At 48.4% G+C, this 21,098-nt stretch overlaps 1 protein-coding gene across 3 annotated transcripts in view; it reads left to right on the plus strand.

Annotated features, from left to right (window-relative positions):
• The first annotated feature begins 20,565 nt into the window (after positions 1-20,565).
• The window catches only part of CDC42 (cell division cycle 42), a 41,331-nt gene continuing 40,798 nt past the window's right edge, over positions 20,566-21,098 (plus strand). For all 3 annotated transcript variants that reach the window (XM_025389687.1, XM_025389677.1, XM_025389696.1), the window contains exon 1: positions 20,566-20,681. The gene's annotated coding sequence lies outside the window, so the exon portion shown is untranslated. The remainder of the gene's footprint in view (positions 20,682-21,098) is intronic.

The raw sequence follows: 21,098 nt of genomic DNA on the forward strand, positions 1-21,098 counted from the left end.
TCTTTTTCTTTTTTGACGGAGTTTCGCTCTCATTGCCCAGGCTGGAGTGCAATGGCACGATCTCGGCTCTCAGCAACCTCCTCCTCCCAGGTTCAAGCCATTCTCCTGGCTCAGCCTCTGGAGTAGCTGGGATTACAGGCTTGCGCCACCACACCGGCTAATTTTGTATTTTTAGTAGAGACGGGGTTTCTCCATGTTGGTCAGGCTGGTCTCGGACTCCGGACCTCAGGTGATCTGCCTGCCTCGGCATCCCAAAGTGCTGGGATTATAGGCATGAGCCACCGTGCCTGGCCTTTTTTTTTTTTTTTTTTTTTTTTTTGAGACAGAGTCTTGCTCTGTTGCCCAGGCTGGAGTGCAGTGGCGCCATCTCGCTCAACTGCAACCTCTGCCTCCCAGGTTCAAGCACTTCTCCTGCCTCAGCCTCCTGAGTAGCTGGGATTACAGGCACACGCCACCACACCTGGCTAATTTTTGTATTTTCATTAGAGACAGGATTTCCCCATGTTGGCCAGGCTCGTCTGGAACTCCTGACCTCAAGTGATCCTCCCACCTTGGCCTCCCAAAGTGCTGGGAGTACAGGAATGAGCCACTGTGCCCAACCTCTTTCTTTCTTTCTTTTTTTTTTTTTTTGAGACGGAGTCTCGCTCTGTCGCCCAGGCTGGAGTGCAGTGGCACAATCTCAGCTCACTGCAAGCTCCGCTCCGCCTCCCGGGTTCACGCCATTCTCGTGCCTCAGCTTCCCAAGTAGCTGGGACTACAGGCGCACGCCACCACGCCCGGCTAATTTTTTTTTTTTGTAATTTTAGTAGAGACGGGGTTTCACCATGTTAGCCAGGATGGTCTCGAACTCCTGACCTCGTGATCCACCCGCCTCGGCCTCCCAAAGTGCTGGGATTACAGACGTGAGCCACCGCGCCCGGCCTCTTTCTTTCTTTCTTTTTTTTTTTTGAGATGGAGTTCTGCCTCCCGGTTCAAGTGATTCTCCTGCCTCAGCTTCCCAAACAGCTGGGATTACAGGCGCGCCACCACGCCCAGTGAATTTTTGTATTTTTAGTAGAGACAGGATTTCACCATATTGGCCAGGCTGGTCTTGAACTCCTGAGCTCAGGTGATCTACCTGCCTTGGCCTCCCAAAGTGCTGGGATTACAGGTGTGAGCCACCAAGGCCGGCTTTTTTTTTTTTTTTTTTTTTTTTGAGAGAAAGTCTCACTTGGTCACTGAAGCTGGAGTTCAGTGGTAGGATCATGGCTCACTGCAGCCTTGACCTCCTGGGCTCAGGTGATCTTCCTACCTCAGCCTCACAAGTAGCTAGGACTACAGGCATGTGCTACCACACCCAGCTAATTTTTAATTTTTTTTGTAGAGACAGGGTCTTGCTATGTTGCCCAGACTCTTCTCAAACTTCTGTGCTCAAATGATCCTCCTACCTCACTCCCAAAGTGCTGGGATTATAGGCATGAGCCACCACACCTGGTCAACTGAGGTTTCTTGAACTGAGTGACCCTAGTACAGGGTTCCTCAGCCTTGGCACTATTGACATTTTGGGCCAGATAACTCTTTGTTGTGGGGGCGTGCCCTGTGCGTTGGAGGATGTTTACCAGTATCCCTAATCTCTACCTGCCGGATGCCAGAAGCACCTGTCTATATGTGACAACTAAAAATGTTTCCAGACATTACCAGATGTCCTGGGGGTGGGGGTGAGAGGGTGTGTGCAAAATGGCCCCTGGTTGAGAACCACTGATTATGTAGGAGAGTTCATCATGGCCATCTGAGGGGGTCATGGAGCTCAGCCCTCTAATCGCTGGCCTCAGGCTTAACGTTGAACTGTGAATGCTGTAGGAAGAGTGGTATATATAATAAATTGATCTTTAAATCCCCATTATATGGCACAGTGGCTCATACTTGTCATCCTAGCACTTTGGGAGGCCAAGGTGGGTGGATCACTTTAGGTCAGGAGTTCGAGACAAGCCTGGCCAACATGGTGAAACCCTGTCTCTACTAAAAATACAAAAATTAGCCAGGCATCGTAGTGCATGCCTGTAATCCCAGCTACTCAGGAGGCTGAGGCACGAGAATCGCTTGAACCTGGAAGGTGGAGGTTGAAGTGAGCAGAGATCACGCCACTGCACTCCTGCTTAAGTGACAGAGCGAGGCTCCATCTAAAAAAAAAAAATTCCTATTATGTACTTGAGTAATACCACCTACTCTGGCACATCTTAAAAAGCTCTTGGCTGGGTGCAGTGGCTAATGCCTATAATCCCAGCACTTTTGGAGGCCGAGGCGGGCGGATCACCTGAGGTTGGGAATTTGAGACCAGCCTGACCAACATGGAGAAACCTCGTCTCTACTAAAAATACAACATTAGTTGGGCATGGTGGCACATGCCTGTAATGCCAGCTACTCAGGAGGCTGAGGTAAGAGAATTGCTTGAACCCGGGAGGCAGAGGTTGCTGTGAGCTTTGATTGCGCCGTTGCACTCCAGCCTGGGCAACAAGAGTGAAACTCCATCTCAAAAAAAAAAAAAAGAAGCTCTTTGGTGTGAAGACTAAATACTACACCTCCCAATCGTCAACCTTTAGAACATTTAGTTGGGATGATTTACTGTGTGCCAAAGTCTGCCCTGATGCATCTATGATTCATTGAATCCTAACAATCATGTGAGGTAAATAGTAAATCTACCTATTTTACAGAGGAGAAGTCTGAGGTCCAGCAGTTAAGCAATATGGCTAATAAGTGTGGAGCTAGGATCTGAGGCTTAGATGTCTGTCCTAGGCGTGGGCCTTTATCCCTCATGTATGGAAATGTTAATTTAACATTTTGTGAGAATCTCCTGTATGCACAGTGTTTCTTCTTTTGCTGTTTATTTATTTATTTATTTTGGAGACAGAGTCTTGCTGTGTCTCCCAGGCTGGAATTCAGTGGCGCGATCTCTGCTCAATCCAACCTCTGCCTCCTGAGTTTAAGCGATTCTCCTGCCTCAGCCTCCTGAGTAGCTGGGACTACAGGCACTTGCCACCATGCCCGGGTAATTTTTGTATTTTTTTTGAGATGGAGTCTCGCTCTTTCGCCCAAGCTGGAGTGCAGTGGCACTGTCTCGGCTCACTACAAGCTCTGCCTCCCGGGTTCACGCCATTCTCCTGCCTCAGCTTCCCGAGTAGCTCACAGGTGCCTACCACCATGGCCAGCTAATTTTTTGTATTTTTAGTAGAGACGGGGTTTTACCATGTTAGCCAGGATGATCTCGATCTCCTGACCTCGTGATCCACCCGCCTCGGCCTCCCAAAGTGCTGGGATTACAAGTGTGAGCCACCGTGCCTGGCCTGGTTTTTGTATTTTTAGTAGAGACGGGATTTCACTATATTGGCCAGGCTGGTCTCGAACTCCTGACCTTGTGATCTGCCTGCCTTGGTCTCCCAAAGTACTGGGATTACAGATGTGAACTACCGTGCCTGGCCCTTCTTTTGCTTTTTAAAAATCTCTGTTTTACAATGTAAAATAACATTTCTTTTTTTTTTTTTTTTTTTTTTTTTTTTTTTTTTTGAGACGGAGTCTCGCTCTGCCGCCCAGGCTGGAGTGCAGTGGCCGGATCTCTGCTCACTGCAAGCTCCGCCTCCCGGGTTCACGCCATTCTCCTGCCTCAGCCTTCCGAGTAGCTGGGACTACAGGCGCCCGCCACCGCGCCCGGCTAGTTTTTTGTATTTTTTAGTAGAGACGGGGTTTCACCATGTTAGCCAGGATGGTCTCGATCTCCTGACCTCGTGATCCGCCCGTCTCGGCCTCCCAAAGTGCTGGGATTACAGGCTTGAGCCACCGCGCCCGGCCAAAATAACATTTCTTAGATTCATTTGATACAGAAAAAGTATGAAAAAAAAAATGGTTCATAATCTCACTGCCCAGGTAATTTCTACTGACTTTTTTCTAAGAGCCTGGGTCTCTTTCTTAGCTGGGACTACAAATGTGAGCAATACATCACTCCTGCAAGTATTTCTTTTAGCTTTAAAAAATGTCAGTAGAGGCCAGGCACGTTGGCTCATGCCTATAATCCCAGCACTTTGGGGGGCCAAGGTGGGCGGATCAAGAGGTCAGGAGATTGAGACCATCCTGGCTAACACTGTGAAACCCTGTCTCTACTAAAAATACAAAAAAAATTAGCTAGGCGTGGTGGCGGGCGCCTGTAGTTCCAGCTACTTGGGAGGCTGAGGCAGGAGAATGGTGTGAATCTGGGAGGCGGAGCTTGCAGTGAGCTGAGATCACACCACTGCACTCCAGCCTTTTTGAGACTCTGTCTCAAAACAAAACAAAATGTCAGTAGAGGCCATGCCTGTAATCCCAGCAATTTGGGAGGCCAGGATGGGATGATCACTTGAGGCCAGGAGTGCAAGACTAGCCTGGGCAACATAGCAAGACCTGTCTCTACAAAAAAAATTTAAAAATTAGCCAGGTGTGGTGGTGTATGCCTGCAGTTCCCAGCTTCTCAGGAGGCTGAGACAGGAGGATCCTTTGAGCCCAGGAGGTCAAGGCTGCAGTGAGTTGCGATTGTGCCATTGCACTCCAACTCAGGTGGCTGAGTGAGACTCTGTCTCAAAAACAGAATATACGTATATAGATTTACATATTTATATATAAATTGAAGTACTTATATATTTTATATAAATTCATATATTAATATGTGATATATATAAAAATATATATTTGCATATGGATAGAAAAGCCCAGGAGAATAGAAGGGTATAAAAGGAAAACTTAAAGGCCCTCTTCTCATTATTAACAGTTTCTTATGTATCCTTCTAGAAAATACAAATTATATATATGTGAGCAGAAAATACAGATTATGTGAGCAGATACACATATATATTCCTTTAGAATTTACGTAAACATATATTATGCATGTTTAGTACATATTTTTTCATTACTCAGTAAGTCTTAGAGGCCTTTTGCTATCAACATACAGAGATTTACTTTATTGAAAAAATTGGTTGGGTGTGGCAGCTCACACCTGTAATCTCAGCGCTTTGGGAGGCCAAGGCAGGCAGATCACTTGAGGCCGGGAGTTTGAGACCAGCCTGGCCAACAAGGTGAAATCCCATCTCCTGAAAATACAAAGATTAGCTGGGCATGGTTTCGGATGCATGTAATCCCAGCCACTCGGGTGACAGAGACCCGAGAATCCCTTGAACCTGGGAAGCAGAGGTTGCAGTGAGCTGAGATCATACCACCACACTCCAGCCTGGGCAACAGAGCAAGACTCTGTCTCAAAAAAAAAAAAAAAAGGTAAAAAACAATTTTTTGGCAGCCATTTAGCTGTACTTAGCCTTTTACTTTCCAGCAATAGGTGTAAGGTAGAGGATTTAGTATGGACTCAAACCACTGAGGCACAAATGAGGTTTAGAAGTAAGTGACAGAGCCAGGTCTCAACTTTCACGTTCTGAAACCAGCATTGTGTCCCAACAGCCCCATGGTACAGTTCTTTGTTATGGAAGTGAATTTACAGACGAGATTCCTTGTGCCAAAGAAACCCAGTAAGTGGAGAAGCTACAGTTCATCTCTTGTTTCATCTGGCCCTAGCCACATGCCCTTGCCACAGGGTCACACTACCTGAATGTCAAAGAATAGAGCAGCTCCACTGTTTCAAGGGCTCTGTGAGGATTCGGGAATAGAGGAATCCCCCATTTCTATTGCCACACCTCTGAGATGGTGCCTATGCTTTCTCTAAGCAGCTAGTCCGCACTACCCACAGTTACCACCTGTGTCTGTCATTGTTTCTTGAATCAATCTAGACCTCACTTCTAAAGAACCCTAAAAACTCTGTCCGTGAGTCTTGGGGGAAGGACGAGGGCAATGTAGAAATACTTCCATATTGTATTTCTAAGATGTCTATTTCCCCTTTGTGATTATGTTGACTGCAAGTTTTACAAGATAGTAATTTCATCTAGCTATTGAAAAGTGCTCCTGCGAGATGGCTGCTGGGAAAAACCAGTGTTAGGACCACAAGGTAATATGAGATCCCTAGCAACTGGCTTGTGCCATGGAAAAACATGTCATCTGTTGGGCAGCTACTCCCTGAGCAGTGAGTGGGTGCCAGGCCCTGGCTGCCAGAGAGGAGGCCAGCTCCAACGGGTGTGGGGCCATGAGGAGTTGACTGTGGTAGTGATGGTGCTGGCTGCAGAATTCAAATACAGCTGGCCCTCCCAGGAGCGTCGTGTGGTCAGTTTCCCTAGACAGCTCAGTACAACACGCTTGACAATGACTTGACTCTTTCTCTAACATTCTCTTTCCACCCACTGCCACGCATGTATTAGACAATTGGACATTTTCCCTTGGCCTGGAATGCCCTTCTCTGAATCTTTGCCAGCCTACTTGTATTTGTTCGTTTTCTTTTTTTGAGACAGGATCTCATTCGCGTTACCCAAGCTTGAGTGCAATGGCCTCGACTTCCCAGGCTCAGGTGATCCTCCCACCTCAGCCTCCCAAGTAGCTGGGATTACAGATATGCACCATCATGCCCGGCTAATTTTTTGTATTTTTAGTAGAGAAGGAGTTTCAGGCTGTTCTCAGGTTGGTCTGCCATATTGCCCAGGCTGTTCTCAGACCCCTAGGCTCAAGTGATCTGCCTACCTTGGCCTCCCAAACTGTTCATTCTTTATGATGCAGATAGACACGGTCACCTTCATGAAGCCTTCTTTGATTTCTGCCTTGAACTAGCACTTGAAGCCCTCCTGTGAGCTCCTACAACACCTTAGCTTTAGTTCTTGGTACTTGCTTATGCAGCAAGCAGATGTTATGTGCCATGCCCCGTTCTAAGCATCACACTGCAGTGCAGCATCTAGTTTGTGTCCCCAGGCAGATTGTGAGCCCCATGAAGAGGGAGACTCTCTATGTTCTTTGCATTGAACACAGGGCCTGCACCTGGGGGATCCTCAAGGAGCCCTTTGACTTTTGTGGGAGACATGGTTGCTCCTTCTTGTTTTTTTTTTCTTTGAGATGGAGTCTCTCTCTGTTACCAAGCTGGAGTGCAATGGCGCGATCTCGGCTCACCGCAACCTCTGTCTCCCAGGTTCAAGCGATTCTCCTGCATCAGCCTCCCAAGTAGCTGGGACTACGGGTACGTGCCACCATGCCCAGCTAATTTTTGTATTTTTAGTAGAGATAGGGTTTCACCATATTGGCCAGGATGGTCTTGATCTCTTGACCTCGTGATGCACCCGCCTCGGCCCCTCAAAGCGCTGGGATTACAGGCATGAGCCACCGCGCCCGGCCACAGTTGCTTCTTCTTAAGGTATTTCCTTTTAGCGAATGCAAATACCTACGGTTCATCGTGACCACTAGGTGCTATGTTGTGGAGGGAACAAGGAGTGAGACTACTGATTCCTGTGGAAGGAGCAGGGATGGAGATAAGAACAAAACAAAACAAAAACTAAAACTACAAAGGGAAGGCTTCACTTCTCTGTTCTGCATCTGACCTTGCAGGAGATGAGGTTAGCTGCCCTTCGTTGGCTCTGCAAAGCTCAGGGGCCTCTTTGGTGCCTAGCAACAACTTGACTACCCAGAATGGTGATTTTGAAGCTGGGTGTGGTCTTCTGGGCAGGAAGCCACCAACACCGCCAGAGCAGAAGGCCTCCCCTTCACTTCCTCTGAGCCAAAACTCCACCTCCAATTGGGGCCAATACTTATTGTTTTGAGCCCTGTCTTAGAAACACAAATGGATGGTTTCTAGCCACAGTAACTTCTACCACTTAGATGTGTGATGTCAGACAAGTCACGCCACCTTTCTGAGCTTCAGCTCCTATACTTATCTTGGTCCTGGCTTATTCTCAGGCAGGGTTACCCTAGCACAGCACCCCAGGTCCATAAATACTCAGTAAATGCTACTGTGTCTGAATCTGAATCTGCTTAATTAGGGGAAGATTCAGTGAGTGACCTTTCCTCAGCTATCCCTTGGATCTTGTTCTTTTGACCCTCTCTCTGCAGGTAGCTCCATCTTCTCATGTCAAATTTCTATACATCAAATCCTGTTCTTGGCCAGGCATGGTGATTCACACCTGTAATCCCAACAGTTTGGGAGGCCGAGGCAAGAGGATCGCTTGAGCCCAGGAGTTCGAGGCTAGCTTGGGCAACATAGCGAGATTCCGTTTCTACAAAAAATAATAAAACTAGGTAGGCATGGTGGTGCACACCTGTAGTCCCAGCTACTCAGCAGGGTGAGGTGGGCAGATTCCTTCAGCCCAGGAGGTCGAGGCTTCAGTGAGCCGAGATCGTGCCACTGCACTCCAGCCTGGGTGACAGAGTGAGACCCTGAGTCAAAAGAAAATAAACATAAATAAAGGCCGGGCACAGTGGCTCATGCCTGTAATCCCAGCACTTTGGGAGGCCAAGGCGGGTGGATCACCTGAGGTAGGGAGTTTGAGAACAGCCTGGCCAACGTGATGAAACCCTGCCTTTATTAAAAATACAAAAATTAGCTGGGCGTGGTGGCGCATGCCTGTTAATCCCAGCTTCCTCGAACCCGGGAAGCAGAGACTGCAGTAAGCCCAGATCGTTCACTCGGGAGGCTGAGACAGGAGAATTGCTTGAACCTGGGAGGCGGAGGTTGCAGTGAGTTAAGATTGCGCCACTGCACTGCAGCCTGGGTGACAGAATGAGACTGTCTCCAAAAAAATAAAAAATAGGCTGGGTACAGTGGCTTATGCCTGTAATCCCAGCACTTTGGGAGGCTGAGATGGGCAGATCATGAGGTCAGGAGTTCAAGACCAGCCTAGCCAACATGGTGAAACCCCATCTCTACTAAAAATACAAAAATTAGTTGGGCATGGTGGCGCGTGCCTGTAATCCCAGCTACTCGGGAGGCTAAGGCAGGAGAATTGCTTGACTGGGACCCAGGAGGCAGAGGTTGCAGTGAACTGAGATCGTGCCACTGCACTCCAGCCTGGGCTACAGAGCGAGACTCCAAATCAAAAAATCAAAAAATGGAAACATAAAAACATAAGAATATATAATAAATTTCATATATATATAAAACATGCATCCTATAAAGTGTACAAATCTTAATTGTATGGCTTAATGAATTTGTACAAAGTGGGCATACCCTTATTACCACCTTCCAGGTCAAAATGCAGAATATTACGAGCACCTCAGAAGCCTTCCTCATGCCCTCTCCCAATTGTTAACCTCCTGAAATATTATTGCCCTAGTGTTGTCTGTTTCTGAACCAAAGGGAGTCATTAGTGTCTGTCTTCTTGTGTTGAACACTGTGTCTATGAGATCATCCATTCCCTGAGCATCCTGCTTTTCCATGCCTGTGTACCTGAACACGCCTGTTCATTCTGCCAGGACACAGCATGCTCTATCCTGGCCCGGCCAGTCTGGGCAGCTCCACCAGACACTTGCTCTTTTGGGAAAACTTCCGTGATCAGCTCTGCGTTTGAGTCCCACCCCTTCCACCTACCAGCTGTATGAATTTGGGCAAATATTACTAACCTCTCCATGTCTGACTTTTGCTGATAATTTATGTATTTCAGAGCTGTTGTGAATTTCAAGTGAGATAATAACACACTAAATACTTAGAGCAGTGCCTGGAGTGTAGGAAGTGCTTAACAAATGTTAGCTAGAACTGTTGTGAATACTCTGCTTTTCCAATTCCTCTACACCTTATACATACCCTGTCCTAGTGATTGTTTTAATTACTATTATTATTATTTTGAGATGGAGTCTTGCTCTGTCGCCCAGGCTGGAGTGCAGTGGCGCAATCTCGGCTCACTGCAACCTCTGCCTCCCAGGTTCAAGTGATTCTCCTGCCTCAGCCTCCTGAGTAGCTGGGACTACAGGCGCATGCCACCACACCTCGCTAAATTTTTTTATATTTTTAGTAGAAACGGGGTTTCACTATGTTGGCCAAGGTGGTCTCGAACCCCTTACCTCAGGTGATCTGCCTGCCTCAGCCTCCCAAAGTGCCAGGATCACAGGCATGAGCCAGCACACCCACCCAGCTTCGTTTTAATTACTGTTTGTCCCACTGGGAGTCCTTAATTCCTTGAGTAGGGATTGTGTCTTATTGTATTTCTTTAACAGATTTCTATTGAGTATGTACTATATTCTAGCACTGAGGGTACAGTGATGAAGCAAGCCCTCAGATTTATTGGGCTTTACTTGGCTTTAATGGGAGGAGACAGATAGTAAGAAAAATAAATAATTGAGACCATTTCAGATAGAAATAAGCACTATGAGGGAAGCAAAACTGTGTGATAGTAGGTGGGGGGTGCTACTTAAGCTGAGAAGGGGGAGGTCTTCTTGAAGAGGGGGTATTGGAGCAAATTCTTGTGGAGTGGAAAGGAGCAGGTGTGTACAGATAACCAGGGGGAACAGCAAGAGCAAAGGCTCTGAGCTAGGCAGAATAAACCCAGTGTGTCTGAGGAACAGCAACCAGGGCGGCATGGCTGGAGCCTAGTGAGTGAGTACGTGGTCTTGATGAGATTGGAGAGATGGACAAGGGCCTACAGGATGGGGACAGAGTTGCTCAGTTATTTCTAGACTTTCCTCTTTCCCCTATCCTGTCTTATCCACCCTTGTTCAGTGACCCAGATTATCTTCACCAGAGATGTGTAAGCAAGATGAAGGAGGCAAGCCTGGGCCAGTTAGAGAAAAGGCAAGAAGGAAACAGGTTTGGTGAGTTCCTTCCCTTTCTCTGCCTCCAGGAAGGGTCCAAGTCCCTAGACAAGTGTAATAATATGGGCATAAGTGGAGGAGGGAGGCTGAACAGCTGGAGGGGCTGCAGAGGGAGCAGATAGATCCCTTAGTGGAGGCAGCCCCAGCAGCTGTTCAGCCGCTTGTGATGCAGCAGGTAAACCAGGAACACAGCTGGAGTCCTGGCAGTAGGGTTAGGGGGTCCTGGAGAGGTCTGGGCCGTGACCAGCCAGGGGAATCAGGAAAGTGGGGTGGGCTGCAGTCTCAGTGATAGGAATTATACAACAACATCAACCTTTCGGCAACAACAGAGATATTTTAATATAATTATTTTTAACTTAATTAATTTTTATTTATTTTTTTGAGATAGTGGTCTCACTCTGTTGCCCAGGCTCGAGTGCAGTGGTGTGATCTTGGCTCACTGCAGCCTTGACCTCCTGGCTCAAATGATCCTCCCAGCTCAGCCTCCTGAGTAACTGACACTACAGACGCACACCACCGTGCCCGGCTAATTTTTATATTTTTTTGTAGAGATGAGGGTCTTGCTGTGTTGCCTAGGCTTTAACTTTTTTTTTTTTTTTTTTTTTGAGACAGTCTCACTCTGTTGCCCAAGCTGGAGTGTGGTGGCATGATCTTGTCTCACAGCAACCTCCATCTCCTGGGTTCAAGTGATTCTCCTGCCTCAATCTCTCAAGTAGCTGAGGTTACAGGCCACACACCACCACACCTGCTAGTTTTTGTATTTTCAGTAGAGATGGGATTTTACCATGTTGGCCAGGCTGGTCTCGAACTCCTGACCTCAAGTGATCTGCCTGCCTCAGCCTCCCAAAGTGCTAGGATTATAGGCGTGAGCCACTGCGTCTGGCCCTAACTTTTATTATTTATTTATTTATTTGTTTATTTTGAGACAGAGTCTTGCTCTGTCACCCAGGCTGGAGTGCAATGGCACCATCTTGGCTCACTGCGACCTCCGCCTCCTGGGTTCAAGCCATTCTCCTGCCTCAGCCTTCCAAGTAGCTGGGACTACAGGCATGCGTCACCATGCCCGGCTAATTTTTGTATTTTTAGTAGAGATGGGCCATGTTGGCCAGGCTGGTCTTGAACTCCTGATCTCAAGTGATCCACCCGCCTCAGCCTCCCAGAGGGCTATGATTACGGGCGTGAACCACTGTGCCTGGCCTTTTATTTTTTAATGAACTATTACACATAAGAAAAGCAAATAAAACATGTACCATACAATAAATAATGACAAGGCAAACATCCATGTAATCATCACCCAGGTCATGAAATAGAACACTGCCAACACTGCCCCCCAATACCCCCATCCCTTCCAGATTCTAACCCCCTTTAGAGGCAGCCACTAGCTGGATTTGTATGGTAATCACTTCCTTGGTTTTCTTCGTAGTTTTCGCCTATGAATCACACAGAAAGTCTTAAATTAGAATTTTCTCACACAAATTCCAAGCCTGAAGACCTTGGAGGACAGCCTCTTTAATATAGATCTTCTTTAGTAAATCTTGGCAGGCCCTTGGGGAGATGGCGGTGGATTTGCAGTCTTTTGCATTTGGCAGAGAATGCAGTATGAGGCTTTTCTCATTCAGCCAAAGTGTTCTAGGGATCTGAAGAGGACTGTGAGGGGCACAGCAATGCATCCAAAACCAAACCTATCCCTGGGAGCTTGCAGTAGGGTTGAAAAAGCGTGGGTAAACATGATCACCCAGACAGAGGGCCTGGAGAGGGGCTCGGATAAGTGCTCTGGGGGTTTAGAAGAGCCAGCAATCCCTTTTGGCAGTGGGAGGCAGAGCTGGCTTTGTGTAAGAGGTGGTGCTGTATTCATTCATGCATCATTTATCAAACAGTTTTTTTTTTTTTTTTTTTTTTTTTTTTTTTTTTTGAGACGGAGTCTCGCTCTGTAGCCCAGGCTGGAGTGCAGTGGCCCGATCTCAGCTCACTGCAAGCTCCGCCTCCCGGGTTCACGCCATTCTCCGGCCTCAGCCTCCCGAGTAGCTGGGACTACAGGCGCCCGCCACCTCGCCCGGCTATTTTTTGTATTTCTTAGTAGAGACGGGGTTTCACCGTGTTAGCCAGGATGGTCTCGATCTCCTGACCTCGTGATCCGCCCATCTCGGCCTCCCAAAGTGCTGGGATTACAGGCTTGAGCCACCGCGCCCGGCCCAAACACTTTTGAGGGAAGGCAGTGTGCCAGGAAATTAGGTAAAAGAACACAAAAAATGGGCCGGGCGCGGTGGCTCAAGCCTGTAATCCCAGCACTTTGGGAGGCTGAGGCGGGCGGATCACGAGGTCAGGAGATCGAGACCATCCTGGCTAACACGGTGAAACCCTGTCTCTACTAAAAATACAAAAAGAAATTAGCCGGTTGTGGTGGCGGGTGCCTGTAGTCCCAGCTACTCCGGAGGCTGAGGCAGGAGAATGGCAAGAACCTGGGAGGCGGAGCTTGCAGTGAGCCGAGACCACACCACTGCACTCCAGCCTGGGCGACAGAGTGAGACTCCGTCCCCAAAAAAAAAAAAAGAATACAAAAAATGAATAAGATCTCTGCCTGCTCATGGCCTAATAGTTTAGCATAAATAGATACAAATAATTCCAATATGAGATGCTTTAAATACAAAGTGATGTAAGATTGATTGGTTGCCTGGGGTTGTCGGGAGATTTGAAAACTGAGCCCTAGGCTAGTCCTTGAAGGAGAAAAGAGTGGAGTTTGGCAGACAGAGAAGGGAGCCACTGAATCCACAGAGGCACAGAGGTGGGAAAGGACACAAGGTGGATGTTTGCAAAATGTATGGTTCATGGTGGGAGGGAGAGTGGACTTGACATGTAGGATGGATAAGCAGGAAAAGTGTTTTAGGGAAGGGGATCAGCATGAGCAGTGGCAGAGAGGTAGAAGTCGTGGTTCCTGACTGCATGATACTAAGTATTATACCGTCTAGCTGTAGCATAGGTGTGTAGTGGAAGGTGTGATGATTAATTTTATATGTCAACTTGACTGGGCCATGGGGTGGGAAGCAATATTTGGTCAAACATTATTTTCGATGTGTCTGCAAACTTGTTTCTGGATGAGATTAAGATCCGAATCAGGAGACTGAGTAAAACAAATTACCCTCTCATCCAATCAGTTGAAGGCCAACATAAAACAAAAAGGCTGACCCTCCCTTGACTAAGGGAGAATTTTTCTTGCCTTCAGACCTCAAAGAGAAAAATTGGCTCTTCCTTAATCTTGAGCCTGCTGGCCTTTGGACTGGAACTGAAACATCAGCTCTCCTGGTTCTCAGGCCTTCAGGCTTGGACTGGAGCTATACCATTGGCTCTCCTGGGTCTCCTGCTCAGTGACTCACCCTGTGTATCTTGGGACTTGTCCTCCGTAGTCATGTGAGTGAGCCAATTATAATAAATCTCTCATAATAAATCTCTTTCTCTATATATGTATATTATATATAGAGATAATATATATAATATATGATTATATAATTATATAATTATACATAGACCATTCTATATATAATTTATATATTATACATAAACCATTCTATATGTATATACAACCATTCTCTATAATATATAGAGAATGGTTTTATTTTTATTATCATTTTGAGATGGAGTCTCCCTCTGCCTCCCACGCTGGAATGCAGTGGTTCGATCTCGGCTCACTGCAACCTCCACCTCCTGGGTTTAAATGATTCTCCTGCCTCAGCCTCCCAAGTAGCTGAGATTATTACAAGCATGCATCACAACACCCAGCTAATTTTGTATTTTTAGTAGATACGAGGTTTCACCATGTTGGCCAGGCTAGTCTCAAACTCCTGACCTCAAGTGATCCACCCACCTCGCCCTCCCAGAGTGCTGGGATTACAGGTGTGAGGCACTGCGTGCAACCAGAATGGGTTTTATATGTAATATATAAATAATATATATTACCATTCCATTGGTTCTGTTTCTCTGGAGAACTCTGACTAATACAAAAAGAAAGGGAAATCACTTTGGAAAGGCAAAGATCATAGAGGACACAGAATGTCTGGGTAAAGGTTTAAAATTTTTTTTTTTTTTGAGATGGAATCTCTCTCTGTCACCCAGGCACTGCAGCCTCCGCCTCCCAAATTCAAGCGATTCTCCTGCCTCAGCCTCCTGAGTAGCTGGGATTACAGGTGTGCACCACCACACCCAGCTAATTTTTGTATTTTTAGTAGAGATGGGGTTTCACCATGGTGGTCAGGCTGGTCTCAAACTCCTGACCTTGTGATCCGCCCACCTCAGCCTCCCAAAGTGCTGGGATTACAGGTGTGAGTCACTGCACCCGGCCAAGGTCTTAAATTTTATTCTGAAGACAAAGGAGAAAACACTGAAGGTTTCTGAGTAAGGGAGTGACCTAATCAGAGCCATGATCTGGGAAGATAAATGCTGTGCTTTGTCAAATGAATTAAAGCAGAGATTCTTTTTTTTTTTTTTTTGAGATGGAGTCTTGCTTTGTGGCCAGGCTGGAGTGCAATGGCGCCATCTCTGCTCACCGAAACCTCCGCCTTCCAGGTGCAAGCGATTCCCCTGCCTCAGCCTCTGGAGTAGCTGGGATTAAAGGCGCATGCCACTACACCTGGCTAATTTTCTGTATTTTAGTAGAGAGGGGGTTTCACCATGTTGGCCACAATGGTCTTCATCTCCTGACCTTGTGTGATCCTCCCGCCTTGGCCTCCCAAAGTGCTGGGATTACAGGCATGAGCCACCATGCCCAGCCGAAATTCTTTTTATTTATTTATTTATTTGAGACAGGGTCTTGCTTTGTCACCCAGGCTGGAGTGCAGTGTAGTGCAGTGGCATGATCATGGCTCACTGCAGCCTTGATGTCACACGCTCAAGCGACCCTCCCATTTCAGCCTCCCCAAGTAGCTGGGACTACAGGTGCTTGCCACCACACCGTTAATTTTTATATTTCTTGTAGAGACGAGGTCTCAATATGTTGCCCAGGCTGGTCTCAAACTCCTCAGCTCAAGTGATCCTCCCGCTTCAGCCTCCCAAAGTGTTGGGATTATAGGCATGAGCCACCATGCCTGGCCTAAAGCAGAGAGCTTGAAGGGAGACTCTAGAAATTAGATATGAATTTTGTGGGCATAGGATCTGTGATGCAGAAAAGGTTGGGAACTCCTGGATATACAAGGCTGTAGGGGCCGAGAGCAGACATGGGTGCTTAGACCCTGGAGTAGGTGGGAGCTGGTAGATTATTTTGATGGTGCTGAGTAGCTGGAAATTTGAAAATGGAGGTGGGATGCTGGGTGCAGTGGTTCACGCCTGTAATCTCAGCACTTTGGGAGGCTGAGGCGGGTGGATCACCTGAGGGTCAGGAGTTTGAGACCAGCCTGGCCACCAGGGTGAAACCCCATCTCTACTAAAAATACAAAAATTAGCTTGGCATGGTGGCAGGTGCCTGCAATCCCAGCTACTTGGGAGGCTGAGGCAGGAGAATCACTCAGACCTGGGAGGCGGAGGTTGAAGTGAGCTGAGATCGCGCCATTGCACTCCAGCCTGGGCGACAGAGCAAGACTCCGTCTTAAAAAAAAAAAGAAAGAAAAAGAAAATGGGGGTGGGAATAGGGATTGGAAGAGGTATAGATTTGGGAGTTATTACCTAGAGGGTAGGGACAGGTACCTCATGGGCAGACAAGCAGGGCAGGGGTGGCAGTGATTCATCAAGAGTTTGGCAGTCAATAAGTGACGGAAACCTACTCAACCTGGTTCAGGCAGTAGAGGCAATTTATTGCCAATGTTACTGAAGATTGAAGCAAGACTGGATCTGATGGCTCACACAATGCCACTGAGACTTGGTTTCATGTCTTCATCTCTCAGTTGTTTCCCACTCTGTCTTGGTCTCATTCTCAGGCAGCATCTCTGCTTGCAGTGGGAAGCTGGCTGCCAGCGGTGCCACGATTACATCCTACCCTCAGCAAACAGAGAGATTCACTGAACTGAAGAGTTCTGACCAAAGTTCCAGAATTAAATCTCATTGGGTCACATGCCTATTGCTGAAATGGCGTGGCAACAGGGCTCTCTATAATGCTGTGATTGGCCAAGCCCGGGTCACGTGTCCGTTCCCACAACTGGAGATAGTGTCATCTCTAGAGCTACATGGATTGAGAGTTGGGGCAGGGGCTGCTGTAGGAGAAATGGAAGTGCTGTTACCAGAAGGAAGAATGGACACCGGAATGGCAGCCACCGGGAAGGAGCCGGAGCCCCACAAGCTGTCCTTCCTGTTCATGTGAGGCAGCTACAGCAGTGAGGCAGTTTCAGGGAGGCACTAGGAGGCTGGGGGCTGGGCCGGCAGTGAGGGACATGGTAGATTGGGGTCAAGTAATAGTAACACCATTGTCCCTGCTGTTTGGGGCTGTGAAAAGGTCTGGGAGGGTTATTCTGACAAAAAACCTGACAACATAAAAGACACAGTGCTAAGTAAGTCCTTGTCCTCAGAATAAAGGCAGGAAAAGCTGAACAGTTGGGTGACACCCCATCAAGATATTGCTGCTACTGGAAAGGGCAGACATTGTCTGGGGACATTCATGGGATTGTGAGACAGGATGAAGGAAAGGGCACTACCAGCTGGACTTATGAAGGGAAGAAACAACCATTTTCCCCTCAAGTTTAAAAAACGAAGCTTATACATTTTTACAATAGTGATAAATTTACAATAGCCCAAAACATCCCAAATTCCAACAGTAGGAGTCTGGGTAAATATTGTAATGCCCAGAGAGTAAAATGCAGCCTTTACAAATAATGCTTTATTTGACATGGAAAGATGTTCACAATGTAGTTTTTTTGTTTTGTTTTTGTATTTTTTGTAGAGATGGGTGGGGGCGGATCTTGCTATGTTGCCCAGACTGGTCTTGAACTCCTGGGCTCAAGTGATCCACCCGCCTCGGCCCCCCAAAGTGCTGGGATTACAGGTGTGAGCCACGTTAGAGGTAGGACTACAGCTGAAGCTTATCTTTTTTTTTTTTTTTTTGAGACGGAGTCTTGCTGTGTTGCCCAGGCTGGAGTGCAGTGTCCGGATCTCAGCTCACTGGAAGCTCCGCCTCCCGGGTTTACACCATTCTCCTGCCTCAGCCTCCCGAGTAGCTGGGACTACAGGTGCCCGCCACCTCGCCCGGCTAGTTTTTTGTACTTTTTAGTAGAGACAGGGTTTCACCGTGTTAGCCAGGATGGTCTCGATCTCCTGACCTCGTGATCCGCCCGTCTCGGCCTCCCAAAGTGCTGGGATTACAGGCTTGAGCCACCACACCCGGCCCTTTCTTTTTTTTGAGATGGAGTTTTGTTCTTGTTGCCCAGGCCAGAGTGCAATGGTGCGATCTCGGCTCACTGCAACCACTGCCTCCCAGGTTCCAGCGATTCTCCTGTCTCAGCCTCCCGAGTAGCTGCGATTACAGGCGCATGCCACCACACCCAGCTAATTTTTGTATTTTTAGTAGAGAAAGGGTTTCACCACGTTGGTCAGGTTGGTCTCGAACTCCTGACCTCAAGTGATCCACTTGCCTTGGCCTACTAGAGTGCTGGACTTACAGGCGTGAGCCACTGCTCCTGGCCTTTTTTTTTTTTTTTTTTTTTAAGACAGTTTCGCTTTTGTTGCCCAGGCTGGAGTGCAGTGGCATGATCTCGGGGTCACTGCAACCTCCGCCTCCTGGATGCAAATGATTCTCCTGCCTCAGTCTCCCAAGTAGCTGGGATTACAGGCACCCGCCCACACACCCAGCAAATTTGTGTGTGTGTATGTTTTTTAGTAGAGATGGGATTTTACCATGTTGGTCAGGCTGGTCTTGAACTCCCAACCTCAGGTGATCCACCAGCCTCAGCCTCCCAAAGTGCTGGGATTACAGGCATGAGCCTGAAGCTTATCTTCTGATTTCTCTATAATAAGCCTGCTTGATAGTGTGATCGTGTCATAGTCAACTAGAGCCAGCCTCCTGAGTGCAAGTCTCAGCTCTGCCACTGCTTGGTATAGTGGCGATGGGCAAATCCCTTCACACCTCTGAGCTTCAGTTCATGCAACCATAAAGTGGGGGTAACAGTTCTTAACTCATAGGGTGGCTGTGAGTATTAAATTAGCTACTACTACCTGCAAAGCTATTAGCCATACCTGCAGTAAATGCTAAAGAATGTAGTTCTTATTCTTGTGTAATTAAAAAGTCCAAAAGAGGGCTGGGTGTGGTGGCTCACACCTGTAATTGCAGCACTTTGGGAGGCCGATGCAGGTGGATCACAAGGTCATGAGTTCGAGACCAGGTTGACCAATATGGTGAAACCCTGTCTCTACTAAAAATACAAAAATTAGCCGGGCATGGTGGCAGGCACCTATAGTTCCAGCCACTTGGGAGGCTGAGGCAGGAGAACCGCTTGAACCCGGGAGGCGGAGGTTGCAGTGAGCCAAGATTGAACCACCGCACTTCAGCCCGGGCAAAAAAAAAAGATTCCGTCAAAAAAAAAAAAAAAAAAAAAAAATCCAAAAGAAAATATGACTGTAAGTCAATACACTGGAATTAAGTGTCTTTGCTGGCCAAATAGCTGTGGCAGTAGACAATAAATGAGCTGTTATTAAGATAAGTAATTTAAGCAATTTTTCTCTAACATGGGGAAACATCTAAGAATAAGAGAGGGAAGTTCTCTATTTTCCTGAAGCTTTCATACTAACAGAGAAGACAAATAATAGATACTGCGAAGATAGGATGATTGGAGAATGCAGTGATATGAATTTAGGGGAAGAGGAGGGAGGCAGAGCAAAGAAAGTCCAAGGCCTTGGCCAGACGTAATGGCTCACACCTTGTAATCCAAGCAGTTTGGGAGGCAGAGGCAGGCTGATAGCTTGTGTCCAGGAGTTTGAGACCAGCCTGGGCAATCCAGCAAAACCCTGTGTCTACAAAAAAATACAAAAATTAGCCGGCCATGGTGGCATGCGCCTGTGGTCCCAGCTACTTGGGAGGCTGAGGAGGGAGAATTGCTGGGAGGTCGAGGTTGCAGTGAGCTGAGATCATGCCATTGCACTCCAGCCTGGGTGATAGCAAAAACGTCAAAAAAAACCACACAAAAAACAAACAAAAAAAAACCCACAAAAAACCCCAAAAAAAACACAAGGCCTGTGGTTGAGGGGAAGGTTGTAACTCTAAAGAAGACCCATGTGGCTACAGCGAGGGACACTGAGTGTAGGTAGAGATAAGAAAAGTGATATTCAGTTCTCACATCACTGCGGACTGAATACAGGCCTGGGGGAGCGAAAGACCATCCACCCCTGTGATCTGGGGCAAATCACCAGCCCTTTCAGAGAAGCTTCTGTCTTCTCTGCAAAATGGGACGATAATACCTTGCTTCACAAGGCTGCAAGGATCAAAAGAACTGGTAGTGGGCCGGGCAAGGTGGTTCACGCTGGTAATCCTAGCACTTTGGGAGGCTGAGGCAGGTGGATCACTTACTTGAGGTCAGGAGTTTGAGACCAGCCTGGGCAAAATGGCGAAACCCTGTGTCAGCTAAACATACAAAAATTAGCCTGGCATGGTGGCAGGTGCCCGTGATCCCAGCTACTTGGGAGGCAGAGGCAGGAGGATCACTTGAACACAAGAGGTGGAGGTTGCAGTGAGCTGAGATCGTGCGCTGCACTCCAGCCTGGGCAGCAGAGCGAGACTGTCTCAGAAAAACAAACAAACAAACAAAGAACTGGTAGAGGAAGCGCTTTGCATACTACCGTTCACAGTATTATTACAAATACAACCATTGGGAAAAGATGCGGAGCCTAGCCCCGAACTCACGAGCTACGCTGGCCCGCGCCTGCGCGACAGGCGGGCGGAGCCAGGGCAGTCCAGGCACCGCCTTGACCCGCCCCAGCCTCTTCCCCTTCCCTGTTCCTCCCACTTCCGCGGGCACCCAACTGTGCGTCTCCTGCGCGCTGACGTCAGGTGCGTGCCCCTGTCCGGCAGCCGAGGAGACCCCGCGCAGTGCTGCCAACGCCCCGGTGGAGAAGCTGAGGTGAGTACGGGGCCTGAGGTTCCCCGCGGGAGCGGCCACCCTGCCGTCCCGTCCCCGCCGTCCCCATCCTCTCTCAGTTCTCGGGGACACCCCATCTGCGGGATCTCGGGGGGTTCGGGAGTACCGGTGCTGGGGGAGTGCCAGGCTCGCGCTGCGTCCTTCGGGCGGGCGCGGGTCCGCGTTCTGTGGGGGAGCCGGGGCGGGGTTCGCGGCCGGGGAGGCTGGGGGCGGCCGCCCGCTGAGGGGCGCGCGGCCGGGACTCGGGGCGCGAGCGGCGCCGGGCTGTCACCGGCAGCGGCGGAAGGAAGGGGTCACACCCATCCCGGGCGCCCGGGCTCCCTTCCCCCCAGCCCGGCCCCGCGGGCTCCTAAGGGCGGCCGGCGCCTGGGTGCCGGGGGCCTCAGAGCGACTCGCGGG

Source organism: Theropithecus gelada, chromosome 1 (genome assembly GCF_003255815.1).
Source record: "Theropithecus gelada isolate Dixy chromosome 1, Tgel_1.0, whole genome shotgun sequence".
In the NCBI taxonomy this organism is placed as follows: domain Eukaryota; kingdom Metazoa; phylum Chordata; class Mammalia; order Primates; family Cercopithecidae; genus Theropithecus; species Theropithecus gelada.